The 25,976-nt window shown below is 41.2% G+C and overlaps 1 long non-coding RNA gene across 2 annotated transcripts in view; it reads left to right on the top strand.

Moving 5' to 3' along the window:
* The window catches only part of LOC117219282 (uncharacterized), a 359,703-nt gene that overhangs the window by 44,040 nt on the left and 289,687 nt on the right, over positions 1–25,976 (top strand). Inside the window, exon 4 of one of the 2 annotated variants that reach the window (XR_004489986.2) lies at positions 4,081–4,169. The exons of the other annotated variant lie outside the window; for it this stretch is intronic. This is a non-coding gene — a long non-coding RNA (uncharacterized LOC117219282). Of the gene's footprint in view, positions 1–4,080; positions 4,170–25,976 lie in introns of those variants that run through there. 2 annotated transcript variants of the gene reach the window in all.

Below are 25,976 nucleotides of genomic sequence, written 5' to 3' on the forward strand. Positions count from 1 at the left end.
CGTATGGAAAATAATTAATTTAAATAGAAATGAGAAAATATAGAGCGTTTTTTAGAGTGTTCGAGTAAAGAATTTTTCGAATTATTCGAATAAGAATTTGTTCGTGCATGTATTCATGTGGAAAATAATTAATTTAAATAGAAATGAGAAAATATAGAGCGTTTTTTAGAGTGTTCGAGTAAAGAATTTTTCGAATTATTCGAATAAGAATTTGTTCGTGCATGTATTCATGTGGAAAATAATTAATTTAAATAGAAATGAGAAAATATAGAGCGTTTTTTAGAGTGTTCGAGTAAAGAATTTTTCGAATTATTCGAATAAGAATTTGTTCGTGCATGTATTCGTATGGTAAATAATTAATATAAATAGAAACGAGAAAATATAGAGCGTTTTTTAGAGTGTTCGAGTAAAGAATTTTTCGAATTATTCGAATTAAAAATTATCCGAATAAATAGATAGAACAATTTATGAGGAATAATGAATTATTCGAATAAAATATCTGACTGAACGGATAATTATCTTAGATAAATATTTATTCGAAACAATCCGCTTAATCCCCAACACTGCAATTAATATACATATTTCATTGGCTGAATGTTAGAATCGAAAGCATTCGATTACTTTCGTGGACGTGCGTATAATAAAATGCCCATAAAATTGGATTCACTGTTCGGTCAACAAGCGGAAGTTCTCGTCGCGTTGTTCGATAAACAGAGCTCGCCCCCCCCCCCTCCCGCCCTCGTTGTCGTACAATAATCGCTGTTGTTGACGCGATCCGCGACTGACTACCCCTGAAAGCTGCCTCCCTCCCCTCTGTATCCGTCGCTGCTCGCACTCTTCCTTTCGGCGAGCGAGGGTTTTCGCGCGGCGGGTAGCAAAATACGCGCGCCGAGTCCTTGAACTTCTTGCCCGCAGTTAAGAAACTCGCCGCGGGAAGTTAATTATGCGAATTTACGTGGGCCGTGAAGTTTCTCGGTCGAACAGCCGGACAAGAGAAATCAAGAAAAGCGGCGGGGATGAAAAGCGGGGGTGGCGGGTCGATGGTCGTGAAAAAGGGTGGGCAGAGAGAGAGAGAGAGAGAGAGAGAGAGAGAGAGAGAGAGAGAGAGAGAGGGCGGAGAGGAACATGGAGGGTAGATAAGAAGTGGCTCGTGTAGCCGCGCCGCTAGGTAAACGGATCGACGATCGTTGAAAAAGTTTTTCCGAGTTTGGTGGCTCGTGGCCTCGCACGATCGCTGTGTCTGTAATTTCCTTGCGGCAGGAATTGCAGTCAACAGGTGATTCCTAAGGAGACGACAGGTATTTAAAGTGGCAACCGGGTCATCTCTGTTTGTGACGTCGGGGACTATCAGCCCTTGCCGCTGGAAACGGATTTTCATCCCCTCTATTCCCCCGACGCTTGACTTTTTCTTCTTGCAGCGCTTTTCGCTCCCGTCTTTCAACGTATTGATTGTGCGTGTGACGTTAATGGCCGACCGTTCTCGACGTAATAAATGTTTTGGCGCGGCACCGTGCGGAAAGAGGCATCCAAAATTAAGTCTCGTTTCGTAAATGTCCTCGAGATTCGTGGGAAACTGTACGGACAGTTCATTGAACACTTGCGTCACGATGTGGTATAATCTTTTCTCATTTTTATTAATTATTAACACGGCTACACGATGTCAAAGATGGCCACCTCGAATTTAATTTCAATTTCAATTTCAATTTCAATTTCAGTTTCAATTTCAGTTTCAATTTCAATTTCAATTTCAATTTCAGTTTCAATTTCAATTTCAATTTCAATTTCAATTTCAATTTCAATTTCAATTTCAATTTCAATTTCAATTTCAATATCAATTTCAATTTCAATTTCAATTTCAATTTCAATTTCAATTTCAATTTCAATTTCATTATCAATTTCAATTTCATTATCAATTTCAATTTCAATTTCAATTTCAATTTCAATTTCAATTACAATTACAATTACAATTACAATTACAATTTCAATTCCAATTTCAATTTCAATTTCAATTTCAATTTCAATTTCAATTTTAATTTTAATATATACTTAATATATTATTTATATTTAAACTGACAGAGAATCGGTGAATAAGCAGATTTGATGAACAGTTTATGATAACCTGTTTGGAATTTTGTAACACAGGGGCTGCAAATATGCCTATTTTATCGTTAACGAACTATTTTATCACTGAAATATAAAACTGTTATTTACAGTGCTCTCGTTATCGTAATTTAGCTAATTGCTGATGAGAATAAATGTACTAGGCGTGTATTCGCATTCTGCAGCATTTCATTTTGACATATAAATTATTCTTGACTCGCATTTAATAATCGTATTTTCATCCCCGATTTTTAATAAAAATTCACCGTCCAGCTTTATGCGACATCAGGTTTCTCGAGTTACCGCGGATTTAAAGATTCAATATTTAGCTAGCGATTGTTAAAACCATGAAGACTTTTTGATAGCAAGCAAATCAATAAATTTCTCAATTGAAATGTAGATCGTAATAAAAATGACAGAAGAACAAAAAATAAATTCAGTTTTGTCATTCTTATACAGCAACAATGGTCGGTAACATTTAATGGTTGGTAGGTTTAGCGTTAAGTCGAAGACTTTTATGCGAGACTCAGTCCGGTCAGAGTTCGGCAAAAATTTTATCCGTATGACGGATAAAAGATAAAGACATGACGCATAAAATTTTATTCGACACAGTCGCCGAATAAAAATTTCTCCGAATAAGATTTCATTCGAATTAGAATTTATTCGTACAGAAATTCGTACGGTAAATAATCGATTTAAATAAAAATAATAAAATATAAATTGTTCTTTCTCATAATTTATTGATTAATTTCGGTCCTGCTAATTTTTATAATTCACATTTCTTCGATTGTTGCACTGGTATGTGCACTTGATTGTTGTACTAAATGGAACGATTCAGATAAATAGATGGAATAATAATAATAATTTAATATACTAATAATAACAATTTGTTATGAATATTGAATTATTGTTGTTTCGAATAAAATATCCGATTATAAAAGAATTATTACATTAGATAAATATTTATTCGAATAATGGCGATCTTCAATTTCTTGAAAGTTTTCACTCGCGTATATTTGACGCATTTACTTTTTGTTACGGATATCCACAATTCGCAGTCTATTTATTACGCTAATGCAGCCCGTTCAGTCGCCAATTATTTCGCTTTCTCCTCTTGGTTTTTATTCTGTGGACTTCGGGTGTATGATTGTAATTTTTTCTGGCGGAATTATAATGATAATATGCACTTTAACCCTTCTTTTTCAAGCGAATTTACTGTTTTATATGCATTATTCTTTGTGCAGCGATAAATTGAAGACCCGTGTTTTCGTAATTTTTCCATAGCTTCTTCTTGTTATTTGTTGCGTATTTAACGGACAGTGTAGAAATTGATTGCGGCTACACAGCGTACTTGCTTTCTGACAAATTGCATTGTTCTCGTCATGATTTTACAGTAAATGAAATTGCAGTCTAGAATATCTGCATCGTGTCGTAACGTCCTCGAGGCAAGCTTTAGAGTAATATACTTTAATTGGTAAACCATTTCGATTTTTGGACGCGTGCTCTTGTTGAGTGTACAAGTCAGTGAAAGACCGTATTACTATACATAATATACATTCGTGCATGCGGGAATCGATACGGTGTTATCAACTTTGTACACATTTTAATTACGATATCGAATTGCAAGCAAAATTTTAGACATGTAATCGTCTGATTAATATGTTGTCAATTCGAAAATGTTGACCTCGAGTGATTCACCCACGAACTGTTATTATCATTATATATACGTATATCCTTTCTAGTACTTTCCATTACCCAGCGATTTGTCACAAGAATTGAATTTTTATTTAAAGTAAGATGAAAAGTGGCATTATGCGAACGAGGATTATTTTTAAAGTGTACAATGCAAATTCGGTAACGCGGTCTATACCGCGTATGCAAAGTGATTCTTGAATAAAAATGGAGAGAACATTTTTTTCAAGATTCGTTGAACTTTCGAGCAAACGGTGAAATCTTCATTTTCACCGTTTTGATTTTCAGAAATTTCGTGTTAAACGACTGAAAGCTTGAGTGAGGTCAAAAAAGACAACAATGACCGATGAGTTCCTGTATAGGACACCGTAAGTACCAACATTGAACTTTTTTAAAAACAGCATAAATACCGTTTAAAAACAATCGTTTCAATCGAAACTCATTCTTAAATGTGACATTTAATTATGTTTTTAATGATCTACTATAAGAAAGACAGAATTTACACTTGAAGAAATTACCTCTAATGACGAATAATTTTTTTTGTTGAATAACATTATATCGAATAAACATTTCGAATATATCCTTCGAATCAATTTTTCGAATAAAATTCTATTTGCCTAATACATCGATTAAACCCGTCGAATAAAATTCTATTTGCCTCACATATCGAATAAATTCTTCGAATCAAATTTTATTCGACTGACATATCGAATAAATTCTTCCAATCAAATTTTATTCGACTAACATATCCAATAAATTCTTCGAATCCAATTTTATTTTTCTATCATATCGAATAAATTCTTCCAATCAAATATGATTCGATTAACATACCGAATAAATTCGTCGAATAAAATTCTATTTGTCTAACATGTCGAATAAATTCTTCCAATAAAATGTTATTCGACTGACATGTCGAATAAATTCTCCCAATCAAATTTTATTCGACTAACATATCCAATAAATTCTTCGAATCCAATTTTATTTTTCTATCATATCGAATAAATTCTTCCAATCAAATATGATTCGATTAACATACCGAATAAATTCGTCGAATAAAATTCTATTTGTCTAACATGTCGAATAAATTCTTCCAATAAAATGTTATTCGACTGACATGTCGAATAAATTCTCCCAATCAAATTTTATTCGACTAACATATCCAATAAATTCTTCGAATCCAATTTTATTTTTCTATCATATCGAATAAATTCTTCCAATCAAATATAATTCGATTAACATATCGAATAAATTCGTCGAATAAAATTCTATTTGTCTAACATGTCGAATAAATTCTTCCAATAAAATGTTATTCGACTGACATGTCGAATAAATTCTTCGAATCAAATTTTATTCGATTAATGTATAAAACACTGCTTATAGATTCCAAACAGAATAACAATTACCAATAGACCCCAGAGAGCGGCGCAGCCCCAAAAGTAGCAGTAAGAAAACTGCCCTTGAAAATCATACAGGATCGCGACACGATAATAACCAAGAGCTCTCGCGTTACCAAAGCCGGCTTGTCAGAGCTTGCAAAAGCAGCACACAATGTGGATCATTCTGTCCGTTCTGTTTTCGTGCGTCACGAAGCGGTTCGCCCTCGGCCGTCGCATTCGAACTGCCGCTGCTCCGGCCCGGACCAATCCTGCGCGAGCGCCACGCGCATCGGCCAATGGTAGGACCGGCGCGCCGGAAGTACACCGCTCCACGCCATTGCTGCACAGGCGGGGCATCCCTCGAAAACGTGGGATCGATTCCCGCGCAAAAAGCCGGCCAATCAGAGCACGGCCGCTCTCGAAACTACAGACGAACAATCGCGACTCCACTTTCGCCCCGTTTCTGACCGTTTCGTTGGCCGGGCTCCGCTGTCGGCGTATTCCCGCGTCGACGGGCCGCGCCGGAACGCCGCGGCATTAACACTAATTAGGCGAACCGTCGATGCCCTCGACGGCCCGCCGCCGCGAACGTTATCTTCGTATTCAAGCTTGCTTTTCAGAGCTTCCGAACGCCGTTGGTCTTAGTCGTATCATCGTCATATGGCGATTCGGTCTCCTTTTGTGCCAAAGCGACCCCGCGGGTTCGTTACGTCGATTTAACAGTCATTACCGCGGCATCAGAGTCGGCGAGTCGTTTGCGTATTTAGAAGGCTGCGTTGCAGAGACCGTCGCGTAATGATCGCGAAATCCCCTATTGATACGCGACCTGCGAAATTTTACGTTCGCCGAGTCTCCGATCCTTCGACAAAGTTCGACGCTAACTGAATACAGACGTGGGTTAGAGTATTCCGATCGAATGATTTGTTTACATAATTGAGCAAGTTTGGTCGAATAAGCCTACGCGGGCAATAATGATTAGATTGCGGATTTTGCGTGTTTGCGAGAGAAACGAATGGATCGAGCACAGGACAGTTATTTGAGCCGTTTATTTTGAAAGTGGCATAAGTCACTTTACCGTAACGAAAAGCGGTGATTTTTTAATGTTTATACGAGATTATTTATACCGAGAAAAATATCAGTATCCTGAGATAACAAATACAAGTAAATCTTCTCGAAAGTTAGCATCCATATTTTGAAACGTGTTAAAACGCAAACACTTAAATATATCGACTTAGAAACAAAGTGACTTATGCCACTTTCGAAATAAACGGCTCATTTTCAACTCGGTAAAATAGTTCAAGAAGGAAAGAAATATCTTCCAGCTGATGCGGACAATATTTATTTTGCGTAAAAATCCGCGGCCTGTTAATCGTTGATAGTATATTGTCATAAACTGATTACAACGAAATTTATTGCACATATACGTGTAATAAATCACATACGATGAATACATACACAGAGTGTCCCCCAGACCACCCGTCCAACCCTATTAAAATGTAGGGGAGTGATTTTTATCGAAGGCTAAAAAAGTTTTGATAGCTAATTCGGGTACGCTCCGTCGAATGATGGTAGTTGCAATTTCGGTGCTGACCGGAAATAGGATTTTCAGACCGGAAATACATACGTGTTTCTTTTTTAAATGGAACCTCGTATCTTTTATTGCACGTTCAGATTGAAAGTATTTGTCATAAAGTAAGTATCTCGTGAAAGTATCGTCTCAAGCGTTGTACAACATGTATTTACGATATGTACTTTATAATATACATAAACACGTTTGTGTAACAAAAATGAGTAGGTGCCATTTAAAGCAGTAGTGAAATTAAAATAATTCAAGGATTCCAATTCGCCATTTTCAATCTATCAACGTTATTAAAAAAGGAGAAAAAAAACAGAAATCCACGAGCATCTCTCGTTTCTTCGCAACAGATGCCGAACGTTTTCGTCTTGCACAAAGATTCGCAAATTACGCAAGCAGATCGAAGATCTACTAATTATTTAAGCGCCCGGCGGTCTATTTACCGATCATGTATTTCTGTTTCGAGTACCGATTTAGCTCCCCCCCCCCCATTAGCCGACCAAAATGTACTATAATCATCTTAAAGCATAGGTATTCACATTCCCTATCGTGAATCCCTATTTTGGAGTCGATCCGATCAATTAATGCTTCTGTAATCTTCTGAACACGACAAGTAGCTTTTCGGACGATTCCAGATGGCCTCCCGACCACGTTGCCGAGCACGGGCCGCATATAGGAGCGACATTTCGGACAGGTCTTCGTCCTCGCCGGCATCGGACGGTAATTGACCAGGTTGCGTATTGATCATCATAAGTCGTCAGGTCTTCCTGTGTCCATGCAGCCAAGTACGCCTCGTTAACTTTAATCAGTGATTAATGGCCAACAACGCTTTCGGATTGTCCCTCGACGTACCCTGCATTGATCATCGACGAGTTAGCCTCGCGGAACACTTATCACGTCGTCGATCGGCGATTTTCATGTTGCTCGGGGTCCCGCCGACTTCGGATCCTGCTTTTAGACCACGTGCAGAGCGATTCGCGCAACCGTAACAAGTTATCATTGTTTCGTTTCAAGTTGGGGAAAAATGTTCGAGGGTAAAGACGAATGGTTTCTGAGCGGCTACGGGACGGTGTCGATCGTCTTTGCCCTATGCGGAGGCGTTTGCGGTCGCACGAAGGTCATTGACACTTTTTTTTTTTTTAAACGGATACATTTTGTTGCACATATCGATTCTGCTTGATGTTCTACATAAGAAGGTACCGGGTCGATGCCAACAATTTTAACATTTCTTTAAACGAAAACATTTGTAAATTTCTGTATAAGTAACCCCCTTGAGTTTCGCTGCGAAATGTGCCGGTTTCTTCGCGAAAGAATCTCGTAAAAAAGCTAAGCAACGGCGCACAGTGGGACTAAATGAAAAAGTCGTGCCGCGAAGCGATGCAGTTTTTGATGACGTTAAAGCTGAAATGTCGTCAAATAAGGGAGACATAGGGAGAACGTAGTACGGACAATTTTTAAAATTGTTTAAAATTCATATTAAACTTGAAATACTCCAATAGAATTGTGATTTGTTCAATTTTAAATCGGAATATAAAATTCTGATCCGTTGGCTTCGACATTCGATTATTCCAGCAAACATAGTCGCACGATAACCTTGACATAACCTTGACATGGAAGTTTCCTTTGTCATCGAAGAAACGATCACGATCGAAGAAGTTCTAATCGTTGCAACTGCGAGGATAACGATGCGACAAGGTGTTGAGTATTCGGGCAAGAAATCAATACGAGACAGTCGTTCCGATCTCCGATTGAAGACGATTCGAAGGAGGGCCTTAAAAATGCCACTCCGAAGTCTCTGGCCCGGAACAGTTAATTAGAAGTCGGTGCTGGATCTCTGTGACGTAACGAACACCTCGGACGAGAGCTCCTTCGCGCAGCCTGTCCACCTCGTGCTCTCTCTCCTTCGCACGGTTATTGGATATCGGCGCCTCCATATTGCGTGGATAGTAGATTGTTACGGGCGGTGCTCGATCAGACACCTGTTCCATCAACAGTTCCTCTGGACGTAGTTCCGCGACGACGAAAAGTCGTAATTACATGAATATCTGCTTTTAACGAGCAAATACCTGCATCGATCGGCACGTTCTCCGAAATATTCGAGTTATACTCGTCGATCGATCCAGCGCCGTCGTCGCGGCCTCGGCGCGGAATCGACGAACGATCTGCTCGGTTTGTAAAATAAACGCGGGTGTTTCAACGAAAACGGTTATTTTCGAGGAGCGTTCTCACGTTTCACGGGGGTTACAAATCTGACCTCTCGTTGGAGAACATGCCACTCTTTTCTCATTTCGTCCTCCCACCTTTTAAACACTAGAAATACCGAACCATTAACTGGACTAGTTAACTGATAGGAAACACTGATAGGAAATTCTTATAATTTCTTCAGTTTATTCCAAACGGAAATTTATGAAACTATAAGAAGTAGATTATATAATAGATATAATATAATATAAAATATAATAATATATAATAACATCATATTATATATATTATATATATATATATTTTATATTATATTATTATTATATCTATTATATATAATCTACTTCTTATAGTTTCATAAATTTATAATATATAAATATATAATAATATTATATTATATATAGACATATATATATATATATATATATATATTATATTATATATGTATATATAAATATATATAATAAAAATAACGACAATTTTATAAAAGGGAATTAAAGTCTTTTTTCGGCAGTACATCCGCCGCGTTGTTAATTTGGTTCCCTATATTTTGCACTCTGTTCCGAGTATTTAGAAAATGAAAAACTACGATTTATATTAAATAAGAAGATATACTAGATTGGATTTATTTAAACTTCGTGCGATTTCTATGATAATATATGCCTGGATAAAGACGTTTATCCGAAAAAATTTCTCCTGGAAACATTTTTATTACATCGGCAACTGTAAGAGAAAATATCAGAGAGCAGTCGTTTTGACCGGTAGTTCTACTGTTAATAATTTTGGGAAATGTTTTCGTTCTTCTACTGCTCGTTTAAAGAAAAAATATCGGATACTTCGAAGGGAGATTTTAAGAGAGCAGCGACAGATTTTCTTGCGACACCGCGATACAACACAGTGTTCACCGAATTAATGCGCAACGAACTGCTTAGAATTTCATAAATATTTGACAAGCCAGATTCCCTAAAAATGATATCTTCGAGCGAAAAGTACTGTGTGCGAAATAAAAATGAAAGCCTGGCAAATACAAATGTCTAAATCGGACCCTGCCGAGAATCGGACAGACCTGGTCGAAATAACATTAGATTTGTTCGTATGAAATGTCGGATTTTAATTTGTTAAACGAACATCGAAAAATTCGTATCTTCTCTCGAAAGATGTTTATTTAATGAAAATATGATCCATTTGCTGCGAGACACGTTTCCCAACGAGTTTTTAATGTACAAAAACGTCATTTTCAAAGAAGTTTTGGTCTTTTGAATGAACGAACTTACGGACTTACGAAAAGAATTACACGACGATCCGCGGTATTCGTGCTTATAGAAAACTGAACATAAACGACGAAACTACAGAATTTGGGAAATATATTTTCTCTGTAAAACAGGTCACAAAAAGAATGAGATAACGTAAGCAGCTAGACTAACGTTTACAGGTAACAAAAATCCGACATTTCAGTCGCGCCAATCTGATAACCAGATCGCGGATCTTCATACAGAATAAAATCTTTTTAACGTAATCTTGTTAATCCAAATCCAAATTTCCATAAAAATCCGCGGTATCGTTATTTATTTGTTGCGAGCAACTGGAAGAAGCCAACATGCTCCTGTCGACGAAGGAAACGTCCCTTTCATTCTCTGTTTTCTAAAATCAAGTGCGAGGATCACAATTTTCATAAAGACCCGCGGTGTCGTTATTTCTTCGTTGCGAGCAGCGAAGTCAACCTGCTTCTGTACTGACAAATTCCGGCAAACATTTTGCAAAATTGTCCTCCGTTTCGCACGAATGTTCATAAAGATCCGCGGTGTCGTTATTTCGTCGTTGCGAGCAGCGAAGTCAACCTGCTTCTGTACTGACAAATTCCGGCAAACATTTTGCAAAATTGTCCTCCGTTACGCACGAATGTTCATAAAGATCCGCGGTGTCGTTATTTCGTCGTTGCGAGCAGCGAAGTCAACCTGCTTCTGTACTGACAAATTCCGGCAAACATTTTGCAAAATTGTCCTCCGTTACGCACGAATGTTCATAAAGATCCGCGGTGTCGTTATTTCGTCGTTGCGAGCAGCGAAGTCAACCTGCTTCTGTACTGACAAATTCCGGCAAACATTTTGCAAATTGTCCTCCGTTTCGCACGAATGTTCATAAAGATCCGCGGTGTCGTTATTTCGTCGTTGCGAGCAGCGAAGTCAACCTGCTTCTGTACTGACAAATTCCGGCAAACATTTTGCAAAATTGTCCTCCGTTTCGCACGAACGTTCTCCTTTTTCCGCGACGTGCCGACCTCCTGCGGAAAAAGTCGTCCGGTTAAGCCTGCGTTTCACGACGCAGGACCAGCAATTTCGAGCCCGTGCCTTGGACCGTTCCGCGCGACGAGACAACCGCTTTAATGGTTGATATAATGCAGAAGCCAACTGTTATTCACTTTTAGCGGTTATTCGACATTAGCGCACGGTAAACAAAATGGCCGACCCCCTTTTCGGAACCCCCTCGCCCGGTCGCGATCGATGAAAATGGTTGCCTAGCTGCGGCCAGAATTTTGCTGCGCGATATTCCGCCCAATATTTCGACCTGTATTCCTCTCTCTTTCCTCTTTCTCCTACCCCGCTGCACCCCTGCCGAACCATCCCTCCTCCCCCTCCCTCTTTTTCTATTTTCGTCAACGATGATTTAATTACATCGATACAGCCGCGGACCGTCTTTCTCGCTCGCTCGGCCGGCACCATCCCGTTACTTGAACGATTCATTCAATTTTCCACGTGCCATCGGGACTCTTCTTTTCCACGCGGCCCTCTCTCTTTTTTTTCCACGTAGCGACGACACGTCAATGGGAGCCCTCGAACAAGAGGGATTCCGGTGTAACAGATTCGATGAATCGATTTTCTCTTTTTTCATCTTCCGCCGAAACAAAATTTACCATCAATCGACGGCCGGCTCTCAACATTTTGTGGTCGAATTCGCGAAAATAACGAAGTCACCGATCATTAAAGTCGCGACGCCGCGCCGCTAGGCTCGAAACAGCAAGCTTGGAAATTTCAAATGCGGTTCTCTTGGAGTACCATTTATAAGTTAATATGCCATTACTCGATGCGCTGTCGGTGATTTGTAACTCGTTGACCGATCGATTTCGGACAAAGGTCGATCGATTCGTTGCACGGTGGCGCGCATAATCGCTGGACCGCGGAATTTTTGTGCGAGATAAAAGTAGTCTGCATCGATTGCAAGAAATAGAAACCACGTAGCGCGAGTTCCTTTAATCGTCGTAATAGATTCGAATTAATACGATCACGTTTTAAATTGCTTTTAATCTTTACTTTACTTGAAATTGCAACTAACCAATTTTCTCACGAATGCATAAAATCCGCACTTTAATCGTTATCGGCTCGAAGTAACTTTCACGTTGTCACTGTATCAGAAATAGTAGGAAATAGAAATATATATAATATATATAAAAAATAATATAATATAAATGTGTAATAAAAGTTACGCGTGTTGTCACAAGCTTTCTGCGGAAGGATTCATCGAAATCACTTACTTTTCAGAGAATCGTTAAAGTTACGCTGCAATTGACAGACCGTAAACGGTCTTCGGACTGTACGACTATAACGGTCGTAATTTCAAGTAATTAACAGAACAGCTGGATACTGCAGCAATTAATTTTATCTCAACCTTTGTTGCAACGCTGCGACATGGACCATTTTTTCTATGACCGATTTTTTTCTTTCACAGAAAAATGCCGGAATTATAGAAACTTTATAATTATGCAAAAATAAAAAATGATAGAAATTCTGTAAGAAATATTTTGACGAACTTTTTTCCACTAAAGCATACATCGTAATTAGACTGCGGATCTTGTGCAGTTATGGCAAAAATGAACGGATATAATTTAAAACAGCGAAATGATTAACGGAGACTAAGAATCTTGATGTATTATTTGAACTTATTAAAATTATTATGAGAAAGAAAAATCTTGTGCCGCATTCGATGCAGACAATTTTTATTTTGCATCAAGATCCGCGGTCTAATTATAGTAGAAGCCTAAGTATAATTATGCTAGAACAATACAAATTGGTCTCGGTAGTTCAGCGGGCTCGCTAGTTTTAGCGTTAAAGTGCTCCTCTGCCAGCCAAGACCAACGCTGTACTGTTAACATTAACGAACTGAACATTACTAGGATTTTGAGAAATTCAAAGAATTGAACCAACAATTGCTGTGGTAAATTTTAATTACCTAGCCTCGATTTCGTTAATTAAACGACTTTGGTATCGCGGTAATTGTGGTGATCGATATTCGGCACTTAAATTGTTAATTGAATTTCGATGAAAATGTAGCCGAGATCAAATTCGATGATAACGCTCAAATGTTTTTCGATGCGTCGACCGTTACGATTAGTCGCACTTTGTCGACTATCGAGGAAAACAGGGCCGTGCACGGAATTTGTTTCATCAGGGCCACGAAAACACTTCGATCTTCCGTTTTTTGCGCCGGTCGAGCGTTTCATTCTTTGCGCGGGCCCGCGATCGATCGAGTCGCGGGGGAAAAAAACGGTGTACTCCTCGTTGTCCGGAATCGCTGTTAGTGTTTACCGAGCGCGTTTGCGATTTACCGAATGATCCATTTAATTTGACAGTATGGTCGTCGTCTGAAAAAAAATACTCCGCGCCGGGCTGGCTGTAATAGCGGTGACAATCGGCCTGTTAAACGTTTCGAACCGCGTGCCGCGAAACTTTTCCAGTAAACGATCTCGACTACCGTGGAGCCTCGATTATCCGAACAACTTTCGATTGTACACCGATCAGGTGGAATAACCTTTTCAAAATTTCATCGTGACAGGTGAATTTTGTTGAGACGCTGGAAGAGGACTTAATTTATTAAAATACTCGGACATCTTTTAAGATCGTGGAATAAGTGTTTTTCAAAATTGCATGATAATAGTTGAATTTTGTTGAGACGTTACAGGTAACTAATTTATTAAAATATTCGGACATTTTCTAACATTTTCACTGCCACGCCACCCATATCTGAGCGACGGAATTGTTTGCCCAGATTTGAAAATTAATTTTTACACCGGGGTATTGTATCTTCCTAATTTTATTAGGACTACGTTGCTATAGAAAATTAAATTCTAATATAATTAACTAACTATTATTATTTAAAGGACTACTTTATTTTATTATTATTTATTATTATTTTATTTATTATTTATTATTTAAAGGACATTAATTAAAGGAATACTTTATTTTATTAGGACTACGTTGCTATAGAAAATTAAATTCTAATATAATTAACTAACTATTATTATTTAAAGGACTACTTTATTTTATTATTATTTATTATTATTTTATTTATTATTTATTATTTAAAGGACGTTAATTAAAGGACTACTTTATTTTATTAGGACTACGTTGCTATAGAAAATTAAATTCTAATATAATTAACTAAAATGCTTTTATTTTATTAAATTTGTCATACGGTCAATAGTTTAGGTATGTTTTTAATAGAAATTTAATTGAAAATATTCTCTTACAGTAGATTTTTCATAAAAATGTAAATTTTAGTATATTTTTAATAGAAATTTCATTAAAAGTTTTAAGTTATAGTAGACTTCTAACAGAGAATCTTAGATTACAATGAATCTTCAACAGAGATGAATATAATTATAGCGGACTTTTTCTATAGAATTTGATGACAATGAATTTTTATTATAAACTTGAATTATAATAGATTTTTAATAGAACATTTAAATTTCAGTATGTCCTTAATAGAAATTTAATTCGAAATTTTCGATCACAGTCGATTTTGAATGGAAATTTACATTTCCGTATATATTTTTAATAGAAACTTAATCAGAGAGCGATTCCATCTCTAAATAACTGAAAATAGCGGTGAGAAAATTCGAACAGCGAAGGAGGTCGAAAGCTAGGAGAAACCGTCAGATTGTTGGAAGACGGCGCCAGTTAGACGGTGGTATCGCGTCGGGAAGCTAATAACGATCGATCGATCGCATTTGTTTATTAACGATCGGTGCCGGGCCGGCCGGTCGGATTGAATTATTACAGTTTACGGGATAGTTCTCGGTGCCCCGCGCGCTCGCGCGTGCGTCCGCGTGGCTTGTTTCGTCGGAAATAAATTTGTGGGTTGGCGGTTACACCGGGGACATAACTTTTTCGACGGGCAGCGGCGAAGGTGGCCGTCAGAGCTAGAAGCTCCGGCGACCGGCTCCATGGCGTGGCGTGGCTGCTATGGGACGCGAAACGTGCTCCAGACAGGGGAAAACCAGAAGTAGTTCTTCACCGGCAGTGGTCAGCCATGGGGACAGTCAGTCGAATAGCGGCCGTGCATGCGCGATGGGGGCCATGGTTTCGTGCGTCCCCGAACTTCGGAACGTCCAACGTCCACGCCGAAATTGGAACATTATTACGAAGTTGAATTCGACCGCAGGAATAATTACGCGCGGCCGACGCCGCCGCACAGATTAATATTTCCATTCGATTTAGAGACGATTCGTGAAATATTTCAATCCACGATTAATGACTCCCTCTACCGTCCTCCCGCTATCTCCCCCTCCCTCTCTTTATTTATCTATCTCTCTATCTTTCTATATCTGTTCATCTCTTCTACCCTCGTTCTCGATCCCTCTTCCCCGTCGTCTCTCTCCACGGATTTCGATGCCGCGTCGTGATGCTGCCCACTTTGAACGTGACCGAACCCGGGACACCCATTCAAAGAATAACACCGTCAAGCCGCCGCTTCTCCGCCATGATCGCTGTCAATATCAATTGCTCGCGTTCGCCCGCTAAGTATATTTTACCCCGCCTCCGACGAGTTTTCGAGCGAACGTCGCGCGATTTTCGCCCGCCCCGAGGATGTTCCGACGTTTCCTTCCATTGCGCTAACGACGCGCAACGTTCACGACGAGAACTGCATAATTTGGTCGTCGCGTTGCGTATCGCATGCTTCCTAGTCGGAGTCCGTTTCGCTCGATTTAATTTCACAAGTTACGTTGGCTTCGCGATAATACGGGCTGGTCCAGCCAAGATGTACTACCTAAATTGCACCCGAAAACCGTTCCCTCGATAGAAAATATGTAGTTACGAACAAAGGTTTTAGGGTACGGAACGCAACATACGCGGATATCATGGATTCTTTGCTCGTACAATGGAACAATCACTTGCAAGGAGACACGACTATTGTGTAGTTTGTTGGAAAATATTTTACGTGTGTCTTTATTTTATCTGCAATGATCCATATCGATGGGGTGAAAACAGCCCTTGGAATATCTCGAGTACTAGAGAGCGTGGAACAATGAATTGTTTTTATAAATTGTGTGCTTTCGATCGACAAATTTAGTAGATAGTATTAGAAAATTCCGGAACAAGTTATTCGTTTGAACAACATTTCAAAAATACGATTTTCTTAACTTTTTCTTATTAATTGTACATTTTTCTTATTAATTGTATTTTACCTTATTAAATCTATTTTTCTGCAAACCCGTATGTTAGAATCTATGGAACAAAATAGGGGGTTCCATGTTTTTGGATTTTTCTATTTTCGCCGTTCAACGATGATGATTAAATCGTGGACTTTTATGCGAAATAAGGATCGTTCCCATCAATTGCGAAATATAGAAACCAAATAGCAAATTCGTTTTTTGCTTTAATCGTTTCAATGGATTGAAAACAATACACAGTGACATTTAAAAAACTCCCGCGACCTTTCTACTATTTAAAATTGCACCTACCCATAACATTAATAACATAAATAATAATAATAATTAACATAATATTAATATATAACATTAATATATAACATAATATTAATATAATAATAATTAACATAAATACATATAAAATCCGTAATCTTTGCGGACAAGAATCGATTGCTGAAATGTCAAATTGCGAAGACGTACGTAGAATTTAATAATATTGTTACATTGTTTCCGACTTGTTAAAATTATTCAAAGAAACAATTTATTATTATTCAATTCGTACTTCTTACAACCGTGTTGGAAAATTTTCGTTTTGCACGAAGAACCGCGAATACACACAATAGACAAGTGTTTCGTTCGTAACAGATATCATAAATTTATAACAATATTTATAATATATATCCGGTACTGCAGCACAGTATCGAAGTTCTATCGTTGTATGAGAATCTTATTAACCCTTATCGGGCTGTCACCTCCCACGTGACGTTATGCTTTAGGTCCGATATTAGGTCATCCGATGTCCGATAAGGCTTAATAATATTTACGTACGAAATTTATTTTTTATCATCATCGTCATGTCGTCGATGTATTAACCAGTTAGCTGCGGCGCCTCCTTTTCAGAGCGCGCACCTACGTGTGTCAAGCGGTGACGAGTATACTCGTCGAACACAGAACAAGCGTCGCTGTTAAAATATTGGATCAAAAAGACGGTTTTATTTTATAAAATTAACAATTTTATTACTTCGTGTAGGATCGGCCACAAAATATTTTAAACGTCTTGAAATTGGAGAATATGTTTCTGTTTTCACTAAAGTTACAATTTGAATAGCCAGTGGTCGCTGCTTTTTTCTACGCACGACGAGTATACTCGTCACGACACAAAATACCGTCACTTCTCCATGACGAGTATGCTCGTCAGACACAGTTAACTGGTTAAAACGAAGAACGACGAAATTTTCTATACAACCTCCATCATTTCTTAAAGCGTGATTTCGTCTGAAATGATTGTCAGAATAAAACATGTGGCGAAAGGTAAGTCCGCAGGAACAGTTTCTTTTCTCAAGTTAATTAGGCTTTTCATGGACCGTGGAATCCCGATTGTTGCCTCGAGACATTTAATGTCGGACAATGGTCCCGGTCACGGCTTTCAATTATTTTGTACTTCCACGTTCTTCACGCAAGGCGTAAGCATTCGCAATTGACATTTGAGACCAGAAAGACAGTTTTCAATTACATCATGCCAGTTCAAATGGCATTTCGAATGCATAAAGTAAGTGGAAGGTATATCGCACTTGGTATTCTGTTCTTTACGGATCCCCGTTGAAATCTTTATCTGGGCCATTTCCGATGCTTCTTCTTTCTTAATCTCGACCCGCGATGCTGAGTTTCCTGAGACAACAAGCAAACCTTTAACCTTCATCCCCATCCACTGTGATTATTTTACACGTCCGTCTTCATTTCTTTTAAAGAAGCTGGCACGTTGTTTCGTTACTTCGTAAACGGTTTCGCTTAGTTTACTAATTGTTACTGTTTTAATGGAGCAGTTTATCACGACTAATTCATTTTTTAGTACAATTTTCTTTTTACAAATTTCCGTCCTCCGGATTTTCTACAAGGGACGGTTCTCATCTAAAAGCCCAGCACTGTTATTTAAAAAATATTTCACATCGAAGTAAACGGATCACAGCGATCTACGATTACTGGCATTTATCAATAGATCCTATAAATCTATAGAATCATATAATTTTTCTCCACAGAAAAATGGACAATTTGGAAAGAGGAGATGCGATTATTCGAGCCTCGAAGCTCGTTACTACAGTTCTTAACAATTCCTAACTATAAAAACGAACCACAAGGCACAATTAATCGTACCTCCTCTTCCCGAATTGTCCATTTTTATGAACAATCTGAGCTCCAATTAAAGAGACATTGTTGCACATATTCCTTGAAAAAACGTAAAATTTAATGAACACATTTTCAAGTTCCAGGTCAACGGTGACCCGGTGTCGGCTGCGCGAGGGTTAAAAGCGTCGCGATTAAGAATCCAGATTGATGGCACCGTTTCCGAAATCGCGACGAGGTTCGTCGAAATCGAAGTCGGTCGGTCGGACAGTGCCCGTTGCGAGAGTGCGCGCGATGGTGTCGGAGCACGCCGCGGTGTCGTGTATGTATATGTGTAAGAATTTAATTGCTGGGATATCTTCGGGCACAGAGGCTGGCCCGCGAAGATCAGCGCGGGCTGGGAGTATCGCAGGGGGGCCGCGTAGCGGAGCGCTGTTCAAACTAAAGATACCGAGTTGCTATTTGAGTAAATTTCCGGGTCAACTTCATCTCGGATTGTTTTCCATCGCGGTGGATATTTCAAGCTGGTATAATTCGGTACGTGTGCGCGGGACCGTGTCCGCGTTGGTTGTTGCCTTCTGATTGCGGGGCCCGGCGAGGATCTCCTCGCCGCGATCTCCTGTCGTCGCGCGCGACCAGCGCGAAGAGGATCCTGACGGTTTCCCGCGGTTGTTTGTTTGTTTACGATTCAAGAAGCATAATGAACCCCCGGCCGTCTTCCATCGCCTATCTCTCCCGGGGTTCTTCAGCGTCTCCTCTCTCTCTCTTCTCGTCTTCCTCTTTCTCTCTCTCTCTTCTTCTCTTCCGCCGAGTCGCTCCCTCTCTTATCTCCCTTTATTTTTCGAAAGCACCGAGTAAGTGACTAGGAAGAATGAGTAGCGGGGGCGAGGGTGGCAGACGGCCGGGAGAGAGGGAGCGAGAGAACTCCACTTCATCGACCGTGGGGCTCGAAGAGCGCGAGGGGTAGCTCGCCGAACACCGGCACCCGGGTGTGTGTTTCTGTCTGTCTCCGCGCGAGTGTACGTGCGCGAGATGGGACGGGTGTGTTGGAGAGGGTAGGCTAGGGTGGAGGCTACAGCAGGGCGCCGCCATCTTCCTTGAAAATCGATCCTTCGACCCGACGCGAGCTCCTTCGCGGAGCAAGCCGCTCGCTCGAGTCGCCGTCGTCCTCGTCGTCCTCGTCGTCGCGTTACCCTTCTTCCGGCGACCCGTTTCGGAGTCGTGCCGGGTCGTCCGCATTTCAATTTCATCAATGATCCAGCCGGCGATTATAAGAGAAAAATGGAGGAACGCCGTGACGGTACGGTTCCGGGGGTGAACCGCGCGATAGGGGATGCGTGGGGGAGAGGTCTCGGAAAGAGGACGAGGACGGGGCAGAGAAGCGACCGGGGCCGCAAGAGAACGCGTGAAATATAGGGACCGCACCACCGGGGTATCGTCCAAGAGAAAGATACGGGGTGAGTCGTGGAAGTGGAAGAGACGTAGGTATCGGCGTGTGGTGGTATCGTGGAGGCAGGCGGCGTCGGTAGCGACCTGGTGCACCGTCCACCGGGCTTGGTCGCCAGTTTCTATCTGACAGGGTATTTTTGTGGGAGCCTGACTACCCCCGTTTTCCAGCACGCCCCCGGCCCCCGCGTCCCTCGTTCCTCGTTCCCTCCTCGTTCATCCCTGTCTCCTCTACTCCGGCGGCTGCCTCCCCCGTCCTCGATTCCTCCCGACTTGTTATCCTGCTGGTTTCCACGTGACGTCAGCGAGCCGCGCGGACCAATCGGAACAGAGACTGAATTATGGAGCGAGACGGAGGGAGCCGACGACGAGGTGCGACGAGGACGCCGCGGCCGGGAGCGGGGGCCGCGAGGGGCGAGGGGCGGCCGCGAGAGAGACTGATGCAGGCCGGATTACGCTAGCCTGGACTCTGGGCAACGTGCAACCCCACCGTCGTCGTCGACGACGACGACGACGACGACGTGGGCGCCGTAGACGACGGCGACGTAGATCTACAAGACTTTTCTCCCGGTTATTTTCAACGATAGAGCAGAGAATCGGGGACATTTTCGAACAACGTGTACGGCTCCGTGGGCCTCTTTTCCGTAAATCATTTTCAACGAATTTATCGAAACACATTGCCCCGTAAGTTCAACTTTATTCGAGGACTGCGACGGTTCGTTAGGAACCGCTTGATTAACAATCTGAACATGGCTAGGGCAGCGGTGCCGGTGACCAATTGCCGTGCCTCTGCTTTGTTTCCGGGCGTAATTAACGTTTCGCGCTCAGATGTCGCCGATACGCCGACACTAAGTTATTAATAGTGTAAGGTAATCGTGTAGAGTACGCGAACAAATAACGGACGATCTTTTACTTATTAATTCCTATCAGATTTCGCGCTGCTGTAATGATTTTCGTTTCGGTTGAACTTTATGTTTATCGAAATCAAATGTACAGGGTGTCCCAGGTTCTATCGGCCAAACGGCGTCAGCGTATTCTACGAGCGAAAACAAGAAAAATACGTAACAACGACCGATCAGTTTTCCCACGGTTAGTTTTTCTCTTCTTTTCTTCTCGGAGATCATAATTTTGTCTTCTCTGCGCTGATTGTATTTTGAGAATACAATATCGACTCCGTGAAAAGTCGAACCAGTTACTGAACATAGCTTCTGTAAGTGAATACGGATAACAGAAATACCACTAACATATATTTCTACATCGAGCGAAAATCGGTCTGTCTCGTACTTTTCTTGAATTTCTTTAATGAAACATCTTTTAGCCTGTGTTTACGACAATTTTCTCTCACTTTCGCCGACACAATATGCTGATACCGTTCGGCTGGAACAACCTGAGGACACCCTGTATATGTGTTTAGAAAAAGCTTCGGAGTGCAAGGGTAGGTAACACAGCCCCCTCCAAAAGTATTAGGACATTTACAGAGAATTAAATAAATTCGAGAAATCGATAGGAAATTCCTCATAATTTCTTCGATTTATTTCAAACGTAATTTTATGAAACCGTAACAAGTAGATTGTACACATATTTAACGGTACAATAAAAATAGCGACAATTTTATAAAAGAGAGTAAAAACTTCTTTTCGACAATACGTCCACCGGACTTTTAATTATTTCTTGGACCAATTTCGGCATCCGTTTTATTAGTTCGTCTATTATCCTATTCCTATTTGGTTCTATAATTGTATATTGCATTGTGTTCCACATATTTCGAAAACATATCGGAAAGCGATGCAGTGTCTTACCGAGCGAGAACTATGAATTGAACTCGGCATACGTTTTCCACGAACAGAATTCAATAATTGAGATAACCAATCGTACAAGTAACAAACACTTTTAACTTAACATGTACTTTCGACAATATGAAAATGCGACACACAAAACCCGCAGACAATTACCCGAACCGAATGAAAAACTACAATTTACATTAAATCGAAAGGTGACCTAATACTTCTGGCGAGGAGTGTACTAAGTTTCCGTATTCTCTTGTTTTGTATGTGTTCGTATAAAAAGCATCAGCCGACGTCCAATCCGATAAATATAAAGTGAATTACATTTTGAAACAAAGGCACAGCAATTGGTCATACCACAGTAACCGGCCCCACTACCCTAAATATTGGCAAAACCAAAACATTAACCTGAAAGTTCTAGCGAGTTTCACGCGTTTCGTCGGCTTGGCTCATGGGCCCTTCTTCCAGAAGCGTCCTCGATTGCGAAAGTGTTGTGTACTTGGAAATAGATCCCGGATCGATAACCGGGAGAGCAGGATATAGCTGCCGCCCCCCCCCCCCCCACCCGGGATACGCGGCGGGTTTTCTATTCGGATATTAAAACCGGCACAGGGAGAGACACGTGTCGTGACGACACGCGGGATGTGCTACAATCACCTTTCACCGTGTCCGCTTTCACCGGCCGGGAAAGAAGGGAGAGGCACTGGACCGACGGCGAAAAAAGAGAGGGATACGCCTCCTGGCACGTTACGTACCTGCACACACGACGAGGCACCGTGCAGCTTCGAAAGTCGGTCCGCGAAAGGCGCCGCGCTGCACCGCGCCGCGAGAAACGAACCTGCTCGTCTTTTTTCTCCCTCGTCCGTTCCTCGTTGCCGTCCACCCTGCGTCCTGCCGCTCGGAGATCCTTCGGATCGCGTGGGAGAACCCGCCGTTTCTTGCCGCTTTAATACGCGGCCGCTGGCCACGCTGAAAGAAGAGGACTCTCTCTTTCTTCACTTGCCGGACCGCGGAGATGTCCTGCTTCCTGTATCGTCCGGAAGCTTCTGCTTCCGAGTTCAACGCGGGCTTTTATGTTTCGTTTGGCTCCTCCGCGCTTTGTTCGGCTTTTGTACGCGATAAACGGGTAAGGTGGATTGCTTAGGGTTGGCGCTTTCGGTCGATCTTCGACGCTCGCGTTTAGAGCTTGTTTCGACCTTTGATTTGGTAGGGGGTGCTTACTTTGCGGCACTTTGCTTTAAGTTGAGGCTGCTTTGTCTACCGCATCAGGCTTCGCACGATGAATTAATCCTTTTGCAGATCGCGGTCTCTCTTTTGCTAATTAGATTCACCCTCTCGCTAGACTTGCGCAACTTTTTGTGCACGACGAGATTTACCGTACTGCGAGTTAAATTCACTTATTCGTAATTATGTGCGATAGAGTTCGTATTGAGTCGACGAATTGAATAACATTTTATGAATAATTATTGATGATTAAGTATTTGCAATTTAATAGACAGCGGTTCTGTGGACGCGTGCTTTCCGACGCGCGATGAATTTTTAAATGCGTCGAAGCGTGTAAATTAAGAAGGTACGAATGCATTTTTATTTTTTTTTTATTTATTTTTTTTTTGTTCGCAACGAGTAACGTTTCGGTTGACGCAGGGAACTTCTCTGCGATACTAATTCTTGCAAAATGACGCGTGAAAAGGAGAATTTGCACGCTGTCTAGTAATGAAATATGTATTCTTTTATAAATATGTATATAAATTCGTATTGAACGTGAAATACGAGTAAAACACGGCGAATTTTGTTCCGTGGAAGACTAATTTAATATGTATATATATATTAATCTGCAAAAGGATCAATTTGATCGGTGAGCATGATCTACGAAAAAATTAATTTCCAGTTGCGAAACGTGTGTGTTGCTTAGGTATTCGGCCGGCGAATTGGTACCAAAATTAATAAAAACGCGCCGGTTCTTAGACTTCGTAAAGCTTGCTTCGATTTTCGATTTGGCGAACGTTTTATTCTATTTGTTAACCACCCGGCATCTACATATAGCTTTGGCGTGCAACTTCAAAGTATTTGAAAATAGTTGGAAACGTCGTAAGAACGCGACAACGTCAAGGATCGTTCTCTTTGATTTTCACACGTACGCGAAAAAATGCTATTTCAGCCGTTTTAGCTACCGTTTGCTAAATTACTTGGCATTCGTTCTCCGAAATGTTTTCAACATCAACGAGTAGTTTAGTTCTTGATACGCTTGGGCTTCGAGCTTCATTGGATGCCGATGCTCTATGCTCATTCGGAATGTTATTTATCGATCTTTCACCGGAAACGTCTCAATTCTCTGATTGCATGCTCGAAAGAAAGCTGCTTCGTCTGGTAATCATTGGAAAGTTCCGCCCCAAATAGGTGAGCTTTTCCTCGACTTCACAGCAACCGGCGACGTCCATTCGGAATTTCATTCAACGATTTTTCACTTCGCCGGTGCCTCGCATTCCCCCCTCCCCCACCACCGTCAAATCTAATAAAAACGATGAAACGTCTGCTCCTTAAATAAACTTGCAGAACGAATCCGAGGAACGGGACAAATCCGACATCGATTCACCGATTCGTCGACGCTTGCCTAATTGACGAATGACAATCGATGTTATTTTGTATCGATAGAGACATAATACGCTAACGAAGATCCGCTTCATTGTCACGGATGCATGCTAATCCACAAAGGACGAATATCGATGCATCGCTGCCATCGGAATTGTTCATCTAACGTCCGAATCTGTGATCAAATAATTGTTTACGTATGACAAACTATGATTTAATTCTCCGATCGGAGTGCATATTTCGGGTATTTCGAAAAACTTCGGTCTCTAAACTGTGGATAAAAACTTGTTTAAAAAGATGGGTAGGATAAAATATCGAAGCGTAAACGGATTTGGAAAGCTTCGGCACAGTGCCATCTTCTTTTCAAATTTTTTAAATTATTGGAAGGAGAAATATATTTTTATTTCATTTCGGTACGTTACAATCGAGCTCGGAAATTTTTATTTCGCAGAGAGACTTTTATTTGCGGTCTACGGATCATCGAACCGTTCGCCTAATACGCTCGTGATCCGAATCAGCCGTCAAAGTCCTCCGACGAGTACCGACACGATTCAAACACGTCTCAAACAGATGCATTTATTTATACATTAAATGCTCGAAACCAGAACGTTTGCGTTTTAACTAGACTGCGGATTATTCTGCGAAATTAAACGTATCCGCATCTGTTTGCAGGACAGATGAGAGTCAAGTATTATTTTTATTTAATTAGCAGTTAATTAGTACACCAACGATCTTAGCTTCTTCTAATCTTTCCACTTGTCTGCAATTTCACCCACCCATTTCTGCCGCGAATACGTAAAAATTCGTAGTTATAATCGAAGATTCGAGAAAACGCTACAAATCGTTTTTTCTTAGTCCGTGACAGTGTATCGTCCATCGAAACCGTCGTCTCGTATGTCCGAAGGAAACCCTAGATTACGAAGTTCCAGCAAAATTCGACGGAATCCGGGCCATTTTCCCCAAAAAATTACGGATCTCCGTGGACACGACTGCGCGCGTCCGCGCGATGCGCCGGCTAAACGGAATGAAGCGTCGTCGCGTAAAACTGATGCCGCCGTTTCGGCGTCGACTAAATTTCGGTCTCGTCAAACACCTAATTCGAGTGCCTTTAATCACGTGACTCGCGGCGAGCACAGGTCGTCGCCGTGGTGCGGGCCAGAAGGAAGCCACGCGGCAAAGAGGTGTCGTCCTCTCTCCTGCATCCACGCCGGCACGTCGCACGTACGGTTTTCCAGTTTTTGGCGAGCAGTTGTCCTCGACAGAGAAGGACAAAAAACCGGAGGAGATTCGAAGGAGCGAGGGTATACAGATAGAAATTTCAGGACGAGAGGAGTGTCGGCGGGGCAAGGGGATCGCGCGCGATAGTGCCAAAGCGAGAGCCAGAGAGAGCGAAAGAGAAGGAGAGCGAATGGAGCGCGCGAGAGAGAGCGGAAGAGAAAGAGAGCGAATGAGAGCGCGCGCGAGAGAGAGAGAGAGAGAGAGAGAGTGAAAGAGAGCGAGGGAGAGCGCGCGAGAAAGAGAAAGAGCGAGAGAGAGAGAGGGAGAGAGAGAATAGAACGGTCGCAAGCCGTAACCCGGTCAGAGCGAGGGAGAGGAGCGCCGGCACGGAGGAGGACGAACAGCCACCAGAGAACCATGACCGTGTCTCTGTCCGTGTGTACATGTTT

Source organism: Megalopta genalis, chromosome 6, assembly GCF_051020955.1.
Source record: "Megalopta genalis isolate 19385.01 chromosome 6, iyMegGena1_principal, whole genome shotgun sequence".
In the NCBI taxonomy this organism is placed as follows: domain Eukaryota; kingdom Metazoa; phylum Arthropoda; class Insecta; order Hymenoptera; family Halictidae; genus Megalopta; species Megalopta genalis.